General features: G+C 40.7%; 1 protein-coding gene across 1 annotated transcript in view; it reads left to right on the forward strand.

The window, feature by feature from the left end:
* LOC121578349 (metabotropic glutamate receptor 4-like) overlaps window positions 1-15,490 on the forward strand; it is a 303,853-nt gene that overhangs the window by 135,962 nt on the left and 152,401 nt on the right. The gene's annotated exons all lie outside the window — the stretch shown is intronic.

The following is a 15,490-nucleotide window of genomic DNA, read 5'->3' on the forward strand; positions in this document are numbered from 1 at the left end:
GATACTGGCAACATCTTTCAGATATAAAGAAAAGGCAGAAAAAGGTTGGCGCCGGTATGGTAAAGTGTCTTAGTATGAAAGGAATATTACAGACATTCGCAGAGGGGGCACTCACAAAGGCTGTAGACATCTTGTGTCTGTAAAAAATATGTATTTGCATTCATATTATTGGATGTTATACTGTTATAAAAACAGATGAATACAAACCAAGCTTTTTACAGGTTAGCCTGTATTTTATTTACCTGAGCAGGCTTCCTTGCCAAGGTAAGGTTTGGTCTTGCTGCAGACACATGAGAGCCCCCAAAACCTTTGCTTATTGAACTGCAAAAAAAGAGAGAAAAACCTGATAGTCACAATGAACAGAGGAGGAAACCAAGTCACCTGTCAAAAGGATTATCTGAATCAATGTTCTATCATGGCAGCTGAGCAATAGTAGTTGAGGAAAAATAATGTGACAAAAAATGTAATATTTACCATTGACAAAAAGTTCAATGCAATCCTCAATGGAGGAGTCTGAACAGCAGACACAGATGCAGGCACTGGCAGAGCTATAGGTGTTAGCCCAGCAGGTCCACTGGTAGAGACCAGCTTAAAATATAGGGGGGAAATACAGAGACAACACTAGAGTATGGTGTCTAGTTTCAGTAAATCAGAAATTAGAATATATGTTGTTTTAGCCTTTAAGCTTTATTCATTTACATTTACATTTTCGTAATTTAGCAGACACTCTTATCCAGAGCGACTTACAAATTGGTGCATTCACCTTATGATAGCCAGTGGGACAACCACTTTACAATTATTATTATTATTTAATTTTTTTACCTCCTGGGGATGAAATCCATAGACACATCTCTGAAGCCCCGCAAGCAGAGTTGTACACGGACATGCATTGGACAATTCTCTATCTGTAACAATACATAAGGAAGCCTGTGTTAGGAAGTCCCCTGCTGGTGACTTCACCATCTCACAGCACTCTCAAGCAGCTCACCCCACTACGCATCCCCCACACCTGAAACCGGGAGTCAAGAGGTGATGAATTCTGTCTCTCTCTGGAACTTTCCTTAACCTGTTGTGATTGGCTGACAAGATCACAGCTTGGGACTTGACACTGTGTATACTCTCTTTGTCACAATATGTAATGACAATTTGATGGCCAAATATTATAATAAAGTTACTGTTCATTAGTAGTAAAGGCCTGCATTTAATGACAGGTATTTCTAGTAATACAATTTAATATAGTTTTCTAGATGAACACAAAATTCAAATGTCATAGACCTATGCATGTTTTGCCATTATCTCTTGTCATAATACATACCTTCTGAAAGAGGTCATTCCACCTCTTCTGCCTCGGAGCTGGCCTGTTGTAGTGGTAGACCAAACCCCTGTGGTGGCAAATATCCCCAAGCCGGACCTCCACTCCCTCATGGGGCTTATGGGGCTTTTTAGACATTTGAAACCAACAGGATGAATGTATCACACTACCACAAGAACAATTAGCATTACATAGCAAACCTAATGTCAACTAGGATAATACAGTCAGCCTACAAGAATACATAGTGTTATTGGGAAATGTGTCAGTATTCAAGAAAGTAGGCTAATCAAGCATCATGGAAAATTAGTCAATTTAGGCTATATCAGCTAGGCTATATCATGGACTGATTAATTTTAATTCATAAACAAATACATATGTATATAGGTAACATTAGCTATGGCTAGACATGTTTATAACAAAGTTTGTCCCTGGATATCAAAGCAGTATCTAACTTAGCTGGCATAATAATATAGCTAGCTACCTAGATAAAAAAAAAAAGTTGAAAGAAAACCAGGTTACACTAACTCTGACAGCTCCCCCCATTGAAAGTGAATGCTATTATAACGTTAACAAATGATATGCGTGACCATATTGTACTCTGTTTACATACAGTTGAAGTCGGAAGTTTACATACACCTTAGCCAACTACATTTAAACTCAGTTTTTCACAATTCCTGACATTTAATCCTAGTAAAAATTCCCTGTCTTAGGTCAGTTAGGATCACCACTTTATTTGAAGAATGTGAAATGTCAGAATAATAGTAGAGAGAATGATTTATTTCAGCTTTTATTTCTTTCATCACATTTACAGTGGGTCAGAAGTTTACATACACTGAATTAGCATTTGGTAGCATTGCCTTTAAATTGTTTAACTTGGGTCAAACATTTCGGGTAGCCTTCCGCAAGCTTCCCACAATAAGTTAGCCTCGAAACTTTAATGACTTGGAGAAGATCTGCAAAGAGGAGTGGAACAAAATCCCTCCTGATATGTGTGCAAACTTGATGGCCAACTACACGAAACGTCTGACATCTGTGATTGCCAACAAGGGTTTTGCCACCAAGTACTAAGTCATGTTTTGCAGAGGGGTCAAATACTTATTTCCCTCATTAAAATGCAAATCAATTTATAACATTTTTGACATGCGTTTTTCTGGATTTTTGTTGTTGTTATTCTGTCTCTCACTGTTCAAATAAACCTACCATAAAAATTATAGACTGATCATGTCTTTGTCAGTGGGCAAAAGTACAAAATCAGCAGGGGATCCAATACTTTTTTCCCTCACTGTACTTGACTAACCTGTACCCCTGCACATTGACTCGGTACCGGTACCCACTGTATATATCCTCATTATAATAATATTAGTTATTTTATTGTGTTACAAATGTTTTTTATCTGTTAGTATTTTTTGGGGGTCATTTTTATTATTGGTATTTTTTTTCATAATTGTAGTGTAATTTTTTTGATTTTAACCTTTTTTTCTTATTATTAATATTCTTATTATTTGCTTTTATTTTTTACTTTAGTTTATTTAGTAAATATTTTCATAACTCTATTTTCTTAAAACTACATTGTTGGTTAATGGCTTGTAAGTAAGCATTTCACGGGAAGGTCTACATCTGTTGTATTCGGTGCATGTGACAAATAACATTCGGTTTGATATGATTTCTGGTAGGCCTGAAACGGTCTTCCTCACCTCACGTTCAACTGTCGGAGTCATTTGCAGCACCGTGGCACACTGTTTTTATATCATAGGCATACAGTAGCTAAAGATTAATAATAGCCACACCATACCAATCCTTCAAACGTTTCTAAACTTTATTAGGGTAATATCAAAGTCCAGCCATTGTTTATAGGGATTTGTCAGTGGGAAAACATACAAAATCAGCAGGGGATCAAATACTTTTTTTCCCTCACTGTATATGCTGCAGCTACTCTGTTTATTGTATATCTTGATGCTTAGTCACCTTACCCCTTTACATATCTACCTTTATCACTCCAGTATCCCTGCACATTGTAAATATGGTACTGGAACTGACTGACCCTGTATATAGTTACTATATATATATATAGCTTAATTAACTTCTCGTGTTCTTCTTATTTCATTTTTTTTCCTTGTGTGTTTTTGTTCTACCTTACGTTATTTGTTGTATTATATTGTTATTGATTACTGCATTGTTGGGGTTAGAGCTTGCAAGAAAGGCATTTCACTGTACTTGTGCATGTGTCATTACATATTGAAAAAGGGTTTGACATGGAACCCAATAGGGTTCTACCTGGAACCAAAATGGTTCTACCTGGAATCAAAAAGGGTTCTTCAAAGGGTTCTCTATTGGGACAGCCGAATAACCCTTTTAGGTTCTAGATAGCACCTTTTTCTCTAAGAGTGTACACGCAATACCCCATAATGTCAAAATGGAATTATGTTTTTAGAAATCTTTAAAAGTTAATTAAAAATGAAAAGCTGAAATGCCTTGAGTCAATACATATACAACCCCTTTGTTATGGCAAGCCTAAATAAGTTCAGGAGTAAATATTTGCTTAACAAGTCACATAATAAGTTGCTTGGACTCACTCTGTGTGCAATAATAGTGTTTAACATGATCTTTGAATGACTTCCTCATCTCTGTACCCCACACATAAAATTACCTGTAAGATCCCTCCGTCAAGCAGCAAATTTCAAACACAGATTCAACCACAAAGACCACAGAGTTTTTCCAATACATCACTAAGAAGGGCCCCATTGGTACATGGGTAAAAAGAAAAAAAGCAGACATTGAATATCTCTTTGAGCATGGTGAAGTTATTAATTACACTTTGGATGGTGTATCAATACACCCAGTCACTACAAAGATACAGGCGTTCGTCCGAACTCAGTTGCCGGAGAGGAAGGAAACCAATCAGGGATTTCATCATGAGGCCAATGGTGATTTTTAAAATATCGGAGAAAACTGAAGATGGATCAACTACATTGTAGTTACTCCACAAGACTAACCTAAATGACAGAGTGAAAAGAAGAAAGCTTGTACAGAATAAAAATATTCAAAAACATGTATTCTGTTTGCAGGAAGGCACTAAAGTAAAACTGAAAAAAATGTAGCAAAGAAATTAACTTTATGTCCTGAATGTAAAGCTTTATATTTGGAGCAAATCCAACACAACACATCACCGAGTACCACTCTCCATATTTTCAAACATGGTGGTGGCTGCATCATGTTATGGGTATGCTTGTCATTGACTAGAGAGTGTATTAGGATAAAAATAAAAGGAATAGAGCTAAGTACAGGAAAAATCCTAGAGGAAAACCTGGTTCAGTGTGCTTTCCAACAGACACTGGGAGACAAATATACCTTTCAGCAGGACAATAATCTAAAACACCTGGCCAAATATACACTGGAGTTGCTTACAAAGACGACATTAAATGTTCCTGAGCGGCCTAGTTACAGTTTTGATTTAAATCGGCTTGTAAATCTATGGCAAGATTTGAAAATGGCTGTCTAGCAATGATCAATTTTTTAAAGAATAATGTGCAAATATTGTACAAGCCACGTGAGACTTACCCAGAAAGACTCACAGCTGTAATTCTAACATGTATTGACTCAGGGGTGGGAATACTTATGTAAGTAAGATATTTCTGTATTTCATTTTCAATTAATTTGTAAACAATGTCTAAAAACATGTTTCCACTTTGTAATTATGGGGTAGTGTATGTAGATGGGTGAAAAAACAACAATGCTTTAATCCATTATGAATTCAGGCTGTAACACAACAAAATGTGGAATAAGTCAAGGGGTATGAATACTTTCTGAACTCACTGTAGGACCTTGTGAGAGTGCATAGAGACAGTGCAAAAATATAAATAAAATACAAGGGTCAACTCAGATAGTCTGTGTAGCAATTTTGTTAGCTATTTACACTGAACAAAAATATAAACGCAACATGAGCTGAAATAAAAGATCACGGAAATTTTCCATACGCAGAAAAAGCTTATTTCTCTCAAAAGTTGTGAACAATTTTGTTTACATCACTGTTTGTGAGCATTTCTCCTTTGTCAAGATAATCCATCCACCTGACAGGTGTGGCATATCAAGAAGCTGATTAAACAGCATGATCATTACACAGGTGCACCTTGTGGGCGAACGGTTTGCTGATGTCAACGTTGTGAACAGAGTGCCCCATGGTGGCGGTGGAGTTATGGTATGGGCAGGCATAAGCTACGGACAACGAAAACAATTGCATTTTATCTATGGCAATTTGAATGCACAGATATACTGTGACAAGATCCTGAGGCCCATTGTCGTGCCATTCATCTGCCTCCATCATTTCATGTTTCAGCATGATAATGCACAGCCCCATGTTGCAAGGATCTGTACACAATTCCTTGAAGATGAAAATGTCCAGTTCTTCCATGGCCTGCAGACATGTCACCCATTGAGCATATTTAGGATGCTCTGGATCATTGTGTACGACAGCGTGTTCCAGTTCCCACCAATATCCAGCAACTTCGCAAAGCAATTGAAGAGGTGGTTCAACATTCCACAGGCCACAGTTAACAGCCTGATCAACTCTATGCAAAGGAGATGTGTCGCGCTGCATGAGGCAAATGGTGGTCACACCAGATACTAACTGGTTTTCTGATCCACGCCCCTACCTTTTTTTTTCTTAAAGGTATCTGTGACCAACAGATGCATACAGTGGGGAAAAAAAGTATTTAGTCAGCCACCAATTGTGCAAGTTCTCCCACTGTCACGCCCTGGCTCTGGGGACTCTTAATTGTTGAGCCAGGATGTGGATTTTCTATGTTTTGTTTGCTATGGTTTTTGTTCTAGATCGGTTAGATCTATGTTGGCCAGGGTGGTTCCCAATCAGAGGCAGCTGTAGCTCATTGTCTCTGATTGGGAACCATACTTAGGCAGCCTGTTTTCACTAGTCATTGTGGGATCTTGTTCCGTAAGGTTTTGTGTTGTAACCTAGGACTTCACGAATCGTTCGTTTGTTGTTTTGGTTCGTGTGTGTACACAATAAAGTATGTACGCTTATCACGCTGCGCCTTGGTCCGCTTCATCTGTCAGCGATTGTGACAGAAGATCCCACCACGACTGGATCAAGCAGCGTGAAGAGGAGAGAGGATGGACTTGGGAGGAGAGGAGAGAGAGTCTGGCGAGAGGCATGGAGGCCATGTTAACGGGGGAGAGACAAGCCCCAGACATTTTTAGGGGGGGCAGCAGGAGGCCGCGATAGAGCGGTTCAGCCGGTTAGCAGAGGAGGCCGCCAGGTTACGGGGGCTATTGGTCACGAGGGAGAAGGAGAGTGTGGAGGCACGGCGAGAGGAACTGGTTAGGCAGCAGAGGGAGCGGAGGTTTATGAGGAAACCCAGTCCCGCTCCTCGCACCAAGCAAGTGGTGTGTGTCACCAGTCCGGTCCGGCCCGTTCCTGATTCCCGCACAAGGCCAGTGGTGTGTGTTCCCATTACGGTCAGGCCCGTTCCTGCTCCCCGCACTAAGCCTGTGGTGCGCGTCGCCAGCTCGGTCCGGCCTGTTCCTGCTCCTCGCACCAAGCCAATGGTGCGCGTCGTCAGCCCGGTCCGGCCTGTTCCTGCTCCCCGCACCAAGCCAGTGGTGTGCGTCGTCAGCCCGGTCCGGCCCGTTCCTGCTCCCCGCACCAAGCCTGTGGTGCGCGTCGCCAGCCCGGTCCGGCCTGTTCCTGCTCCCCGCACCAAGCCAATGGTGCGTGTCGTCAGCCCGGTCCGGCCCGTTCCTGCTCCCCGCACCAAGCTAGTGGTGCGCGTCGCCAGCCCGGTCCGGAATGGGCCAAAATACCAGCAACAGTCTGTGAAAACCTTGTGAAGACTTACAGAAAACGTTTGACCTGTGTCATTGCCAACAAAGGGTATATAACAAAGTATTGAGAAACTTTTTTTATTGACAAAATACTTATTTTCCAGCATAATTTGCAAATAAATTCATAAAAAATCATGCAATGTGATTTTCTGGATTTTTTTTTCTCATTTTGTCTGTCATAGTTGACGTGTACCTATGATGAAAATTACAGGCCTCTCTCATCTTTTTAAGTGGGAGAACTTGCACAATTGGTGGCTGACTAAATACTTTTTTCCCCCACTGTATCTGTATTCCCAATCATGTGAAATCCATAGATTAGGGCCTAATTAATGTAATTAAATTGACTGATTTCCTTATATTAACTGTAAAATATTTGAAATTGTTGCATGTTGCGTTTAGATTTTTGTTCAGTGCAGTTAGTTTTTAAGATGTTCAGGAGGCTGTTGGTGTTAGACTTGATGTACCCGTGCCGCTTGCAGTGCGGAAGCAGAGAGAACAATCTATGGCTTGGGTGGCTGAAGTCTAACGATTTTCCGTGCTTTCCTTTCACACTGCCTGGTATAGAGGTCCTGGATGACAGGGAGAGGTTGTTGTTCCGGCACCACACTGCCAGGTCACTGACCTCCTCTCTGTAGGCTGTCTCATCATCGCCGGTGATCAGGCCTACCACCGTTGTGTCGTCAGCAAACTTGATGATGGTGTTGGAGTCGTGCTTGGCCACGCAGTCGTGGGTGAACAGGGAGTACAGGAGGGGACTAAGCACACACCCATGCAGGGGCCCCATGGGGTCGGCCCATCAGGAATTCCAGGATCCAGTTGCAGAGGGAGTTGTTCAGTTCCAGGGTCCTAAGCTTGGAGGGGACAATGGTGTTGAACGCTGAGCTTTAGTCAATGGACTGCATTCTCACATAGGTATTCCTCTCACTTTAGCCATAAACCTGGTTGCCTCCGCCAGGAGTCTGAGACTTGGCTGCAAGTGGATCTTCCATCAAGACAATAACCCCAAGCACGCATCAAAATCCACAAAGAAATTGTTAATTGGCCACCTCAGTCCATTTTTATTAGCTGCCCCTCACCTCCACTGGATGCCAGATAAAAGGGGATTTTCAGACTAATGGGTAAATGTGAAAGCATCACAAATAGAATGATGCTGCACTTAGCAATAAGTGCAAAGGCATGCCTACTTAAAGTGTGAATGACTCTGATTCGATCTCATTTAATCTAAGGACATTTACACATTTTATAAATAAATGTCTTTATGGCATAGGGCCATATTTGAATTGTAAATTAGACATTTGAGAATGGGACATCAGTTTGATATCCAGATGGCAGAGAAGGTCCAGATGGAATAGCTAAAGCCCTCTCCCCAAATACGTGCATCAGTCTGTAGTCTAATCTATATTATTGTAGCAAAAATCATTTGTGAGACAATGAATTCTAATGAAGTGTCAAGATTGTCTTGTAAATTCAGTGTAATTCAACAAAAACAAAGCACAGGGGAGAGTCCTTGCAAGGTAATTGCTCTTTGTATCAGATAATAAACATTAGTGTTGAACAAGTTATTCGGTTTATTATTGGCAGAGTGATTCATTAGTCGCTAATTGACAAAGTGAGTTTCACCTCAGCTGATGAGCAGTTCTCTAACATACCCATGTATTACAACAGGAGGGATAGGAAATAAACATCCAGCAAACACATTGCACACATTCTCGAAATACAGCATGTGATTAATAACATTTATTTAAAGAACTTAATTCACACTGGTTATTGATGCATGGCTTTTTGTGTCCAATAAAGTGTAATGTTTTCATTAACAGATTAATAAGGCTGAAATTCTTCTTCTTACAGAGATCTATTTCTGGAGGTGTTCTTTAGTAGCTGTACGGTCACAGTAATAATACCACTTGGAAGTGAATACGTATCCACTGTGCATATGTTTGATTTCACACTTTGTGTGTGAAGTGACGTCAGAGTGTTTAGCCAGATTGATAAAAAGACAGTAAAAAAAAACACATGATGGTTTAGTCACTCAATAATAACTAATAAAGCCGGCAGTGGACCATTTTGTGGTGCTGAAACGTCAAGTTGCAACCGCAGTGCAATCAATAGGAGGTGAACAGCGCCTAGTGCTGAAAATATACAAGTGTTGCACAGCAACAGATGGAGCAAACCTACACCAGTTTCAGGTAGCCTTCCACAGGCTTCCCACAATAAGTTGGGTGAATTTTGGCCCATTCCTCCTGACAGAGCTGGTGTAACTGAGTCAGGTTTGTAGGCCTCCTTGCTCGCACACGCTTTTTCAGTTCTGCCCACAAATATTCTATAGGATTGAGGTCAGGGCTTTGTGATGGCCACTCCAATACCTTTACTTTGTTGTCCTTAAGCCATTTTGGCACAACTTTGGAAGTATGCTTGGGTTCATTGTCCATTTGGAAGACCCATTTGCGACCAAGCTTTAACTTCCTGACTGATGTCTTGAGATGTTGCTTCAATATATCCACATAATTTTCCTTCCTCATGATGCCATCTATTTTGTGAAGTGCACCAGTCCCTCCTGCAGCAAAGCACCCCCACAGCATGAGGCTGCCACCCCCTGTGCTTCACGGTTGGGATGGTGTTCTTCGGCTTGCAAGCAGCCCCCTTTTTCCTACAAACATAACGATGGTCATTATGGCCAAACAGTTCTATTTCTGTTTCATCAGACCAGAGGACATTTCTCCAAAAAGTACGATCTTTGTCCCCATGTGCAGTTGCAAACCGTATTTTGGCCTTTTTATGGCGGTTTGGAGCAGTGGCTTCTTCCTTGCTGAGCGGCCTTTCAGGTTATGTCGATATAGGACTCGTTTTACTGTGGATATAAATACTTTTGTACCTGTTTCCTCCAGCATCTTCACAAGGTCCTTTGCTGTTGTTCTGGGATTGATTTGCACTTTTCTCACCAAAGTACGTTCATCTCTAGGAGACAGAACACGTCTCCTTCCTGAGCGATATGATGGCTGCATGATCCCATGGTGTTTATACTTGCGTACTATTGTTTGTACAGATGAACGCGGTACCTTCAGGCATTTGGAAATTGCTCCCAAGGATGAACCAGACTTGTGGAGGTCTACCATTTTTTTCTGAGGTCTTGACTGATTTCTTTTGATTTTCCCATGATGTCAAGCAAAAAGGCACTGAGTTTGAAGGTAGGCCTTGAAATACATCCCCAGGTACACCTCCAATTGACTCAAATGATGTCAATTAGCCTATCAGAAGCTTCTAAAGCCATGACATCATTTTCTGGAATTTTCCAAGCTGTTTAAAGGCACAGTCAACTTAGAGTATATAAACATCTGACCCACTGGAATTGTGATACAGTGAATTATAAGTTAAATAATCTGTCTGTAAACAATTGTTGGAAAAATTACTTGTGTCATGCACAAAGTAGATGTCCTAACCGACTTGCCAAAACGATAGTTTGTTAACAAGAAATGTGTGGAGTGGTTGAAAAACAAGTTTTAATGACTTCAACTCAAGTGTATGTAAACTTCTGACTTCAACTGCAAGTGGGATTTTTTTTTATTAGGCCTATTTACAAATTGCAACTGGCCAAAACTGTAACATCTTACATAAAAAAATGATTTAAAGAAAAAAAGGCGATGTCTGTATCGGGATAGCCTGCTCTTGTAACGACAGAACAAACAGAAAATACTGTCAGCTTGAGACCTACATATCCCTGGATAAGCACTCACAATAATGTTAGTATTTACTAATTACAGTCATATAGGCCAAGTTACTTACTCAATGGGAAAAGTTCCCCTCGGACACGATCTTGTGGATGTTGCGTGAAATGGATGTGATTTTGATGCGCAGGCAGTCCTCGATGGACTTACGTGAAAGCCAGTTCCTGTCGTGAATCTATACTACGTTCATAGAGGAAAATGAGGACTCGCAGGTGTAAGTCGATCCAAACATTGTTAGTACATAAAATGCAAGTTTCTTTATTGTGCTGTATTCCTCTGAACATGCCACCCAAAACGCACACAAGGACTCAGCACTCCTGAGTGCATCCCTGAGATGGCTCGATGTCTGGAATTCAATCAGCTCAGTTTGAATTGCGGCCTCATCCAGCGAGGGTATCGTTTTCTTAGCAAGGGAGGATAATTCTCCACCTGGGCGGACTGTGAGAGGATCACGTGCAAACACAGTGATGTCCTTGGGCATTCTGTAGTCTTCACATCTGGTGGAGAAGTTGTCTGGTCCCTCTGCCTGTCGTTCTTCAGTGTTCAAATCGAACAACTCAAGCTTCCTAGTAAAGGCCTCAAAATGTTCCACCATGTCCACAACTGTTTTCCCTCTTCCTTGTAACTGGATATTTAACCCGTTTAAGTGACAGAATTCTAAAATTGATTAAATATTTGTTTTCCCTCAGCAATTTCCCCATAATGACAAAGCGAAAACAGGTTTTTAGAAATGTTTGCAAATGTATTAAAAATAAAAAACAGAAATACCTTATTTACATAAGTATTCCTACATGATTCCACATGTGTTATTTCATAGTTGATGTCTTCACTATTATTCTACAATGTAAAAATAAAGAAAAATCCTTGAATGAGTAGGTGTCCAAACTTTTGACTGGTAGTGTAGGTATTCAGACCCTTTTCTATGACACTCTAAATTGAGCTCAGGTGCATCCTGTTTCCATTGATCATCCTTGAGATGTTTCTACAACTTGATTGGAGTCCACCTGTGGTAAATTCAATTGATTGTACATGATTTGGAAAGGCACACACATGTCTATATAAGGTCCTACAGTTGACAGTGCATGTCAGAGCAAAAACCAAGCCATGAGGTCGAAGGAATTGTCCATAGAGCTCTGAGACAGGATTGTGTCATTTTTGCAGCATTGAAGGTCCCCAAGAACACAATGGCCTCCATCGTTCTTAAATGGAAGAAGTTTGGAACCACCAAGACTCTTCCTAGAGCTGGCCGCCCGGCCAAACTGAGCAATTGGGGGAGAAGGGCCTTGGTCAGAGAGGTGACCAAGAACCCGATGGTCACTGACAGAGGTCTAGAGTTCCTCTGTGGAGATGTGAGAACCTTCCAGAAGGACAACCATCTCTGCAGCAGTCCACCAATCAGGCCTTTATGGTAGAGTGGCTAGATGGAAGCCACTCCTCAGTAAAATGCACATGACAGCCCTCTTGGAGTTGGGCAAAAGGCACCTAAAGACTCTCAGACCATGATAAACAAGATTCTCTGGTCTGATGAAACCAAGATTGAACTCTTTGGCCTGAATGCCAAGCGTCACATCTGGAGGAAAACTGGCACCATCCCTACAGTGTAGCATGGTGGTGGCAGTATCATGCTGTGGTGATGTTTTTCAGTGGCAGGGACTGGGAGACTAGTCAGGATCGAGGCAAAGATGAACGGATCAAAGTAGAGAGATCCTTGATGAAAACCTGCTCCAGAGTGCTCAGGACCTCAGACTGGGGCGAAGGTTCACCTTCCAACAGGACAACGACCCTAAGCACACAGCCAGGACAACACAGGAGTGGCTTCGGGACAAGTCTCTGAATGTCCTTGAGTGGCCCAGCCAGAGCCTGAACTTGAACATCTCTGGAGAGACCTGAAAATAACTGTGCAGTAATGCTCCCCATCCAACCTGACAGAGCTTGAGAGGATCTGCAGAGAAGAATGGGAGAAACTCCCCATATACAGGTGTGCCAAGCTTGTGGTGTCATACCCAATAAGACACGAGGCTGTAATCACTGCCGAAGGTGCTTCAACAAAGTACTGAGTAAAGGGTCTGAATACTTATGGAAATGTGATATTTCAGTTTATTTCTATTTGTTTATTATTAAACATTTCTAAAAAAACAGTTTTTGGGGTATTGTGTGTAGATTGATGAGGGAAATAAACATTGTTTTCAATTTTTTAGAATAAGGCTGTGACGTAACAAAATGTGGAAAAAGTCAAGGGGTCTTAATACTTTCCGAAGGCATTGTCTCTCTCTGTACATTCTTCCCTGAAACCATGATTTTCATTAGCCACCTTTCTTTTGATACTTTTTGAGAGCTACATTTTCTCTTGCTAACAAGCTAATTGTTCTGAAAAAATTTTGAATTTAAAAACAATAGGTTACCTAAAGTAGGCTACGTAGACCTGTTTTTCCCCACCAATCAATGCACATAGAAATAGACAAAAATAATAATTAAATAGAGACATGGTGATTTTATGAGCATAATGAGATCTACATTATTATGTTATTGCCACTGAGTTTATTATGTACTAATCAGATGTGTTAAAAATGTTGTTTAATCTGTAGTGTAGGCTAATTAATTGTGCTAATATTATATACTAATTATGTTCTGGCCCGCCGACTATTAGCTGAGAAAATATTTGGCCCAAGGCCAAACCTAGTTGATGAACCCAGGTCTAATGCTTCAGAATGCAAAGATTTTGCAGGAATGGCACCCAAGGAAAAGACGGTTAATAGTAATTCACAATAATCACCCTTTCAAATCTGTTTCCAGTTTTACACTAGCAGCCATTACATTTGTATGCCATGTTAAAAAATATGTGGGATACAACTTTAGGATAAATATTGATGCATTGATGCCATAGCCTTAACACTGACACACCCCATCAACTCCCTGTGGTCACAGTTCAAAGACCCCATCAACTCAATACCTACTTGGCCTATACAGACACATCTTGGCTTATTTGGGAGGGATTACAACACTTTTAAATGTTTTGAGCATCTCAAATTAGCTATTCCTGACTAGAGAATTTGACGTAGCTAAGTGTTTTTAAATGTTACATTTAAATGTTCAATGTTATGTCTATGTCCTCTTTCGTTGACCTAGTCTTGTTAAATGTTTTTAGAATGTACATTTTCATATCACAGTCCCTGCAAGGCAATCTCACTGCCATTAACGTGAAGGCATTTTAAGTGTATTAAAACCTGCTTTGCCTTAATTTTGTAGGTGTACTCTATAGACAATTATATGTGGATTATATGGATACAGATGCATTTCTTAGAGAGAGATTTCTTAGAATATGAATTACTCTTATCTAATTTAGCTGGTATAATTTGTGACCATTAGCAATCTTGCTTTACTATATTGTATGAAAATGTATGCACTCACTAACTGTAAGTCACTCTGGATAAGAGTGTCTGCTAAATGACTAAAATGTAAAATGTATGTTGGTAAGACATAATGGAAAGTAACAAACAGTAGGCTTATACTGCCGATCAGGACATTGGCATCCTCCGGTCTGTGGAAGAAAAGCGGTTTCATCCACTAATTAGCTGTCCTCCTTTAATTACAACAACATCACGGGCAGTCAACCCCCTATCGCAAGGTTAATACCAACCAACAAAGCATTAGAAACATTTAAAATTGATCCCTGTTCTTGGGGCTGGAACTAACTATACTCGGCACCTTACAGACACCATGAAATTCAGCTGAGAATACTGCTGGCACCCTATGTAACAATTATGGGTCTGCTCATACAATTATTGTGTACTGTGTGAAACATTTCCCTTTCCCTTGTTTTTTGGTGAACACTTTATTGATGCTAACTACTGCAGTAGCAGTGCAGTTTTTCAACTATCAACTCTACTTCCTGAGTCTACCCACATACAGTACAGTACAGTACTGTGGGTTACACAGGTCTATTATTGTATACTTCATTGCAAGACCACTACTACATCAGAGAAATAGGGCCAAAGCATCTTTTGGGTCGTGCTGGAGCACTTCAGGGACTTCGGCCTCTAACCGGTCTCTTTGGATACTTTTCAAACTCAGCTATAGCTTGAGTGTACTCAAGCAGGACTGGTTGTGGTGTGTGACGGCCAACACCATCAACCTACTGTTGCTACTACTGAAACATGTAGGCCTCAGTTCACTTTAGATAAAGAACAGTAACATCCACTGACCAGGACCATAGCTAAATTACAGCTAAGTGTTGTCTGATGCACAGATTGCAAGTGGAGAGCCGTGTTAGGCTTGTAATGGGTGTAATTAGTGCTGAACTGGTGTCATAACAAATTGTCTAATTGTTTTTAAAAAGTGTGGTAGGGAAATGATGTGTAAAAAAAATCATGATTTAAATGAAAAGTTGTTGTTTGTAGAACTCCAATAACAGTGATTTGACTAAAATGACAAGACATTGTGTTTCCAGAATGGCCCATAGGGCAGGAGCCTATCTCCTGTTTCTGTAGCGTGAGGAATGTACCAGGACACCCCCTTTTTAGAGTCTTTGGTATGACTCGACCGGGGATCGAAACCCCCAACCTTCTAATCTCAGGGTGGCCACTAACGACAAGGCCACTGAACTAACAATGCTAGTCAT

This window comes from Coregonus clupeaformis, chromosome 12, assembly GCF_020615455.1.
Source record: "Coregonus clupeaformis isolate EN_2021a chromosome 12, ASM2061545v1, whole genome shotgun sequence".
Lineage (NCBI taxonomy): Eukaryota > Metazoa > Chordata > Actinopteri > Salmoniformes > Salmonidae > Coregonus > Coregonus clupeaformis.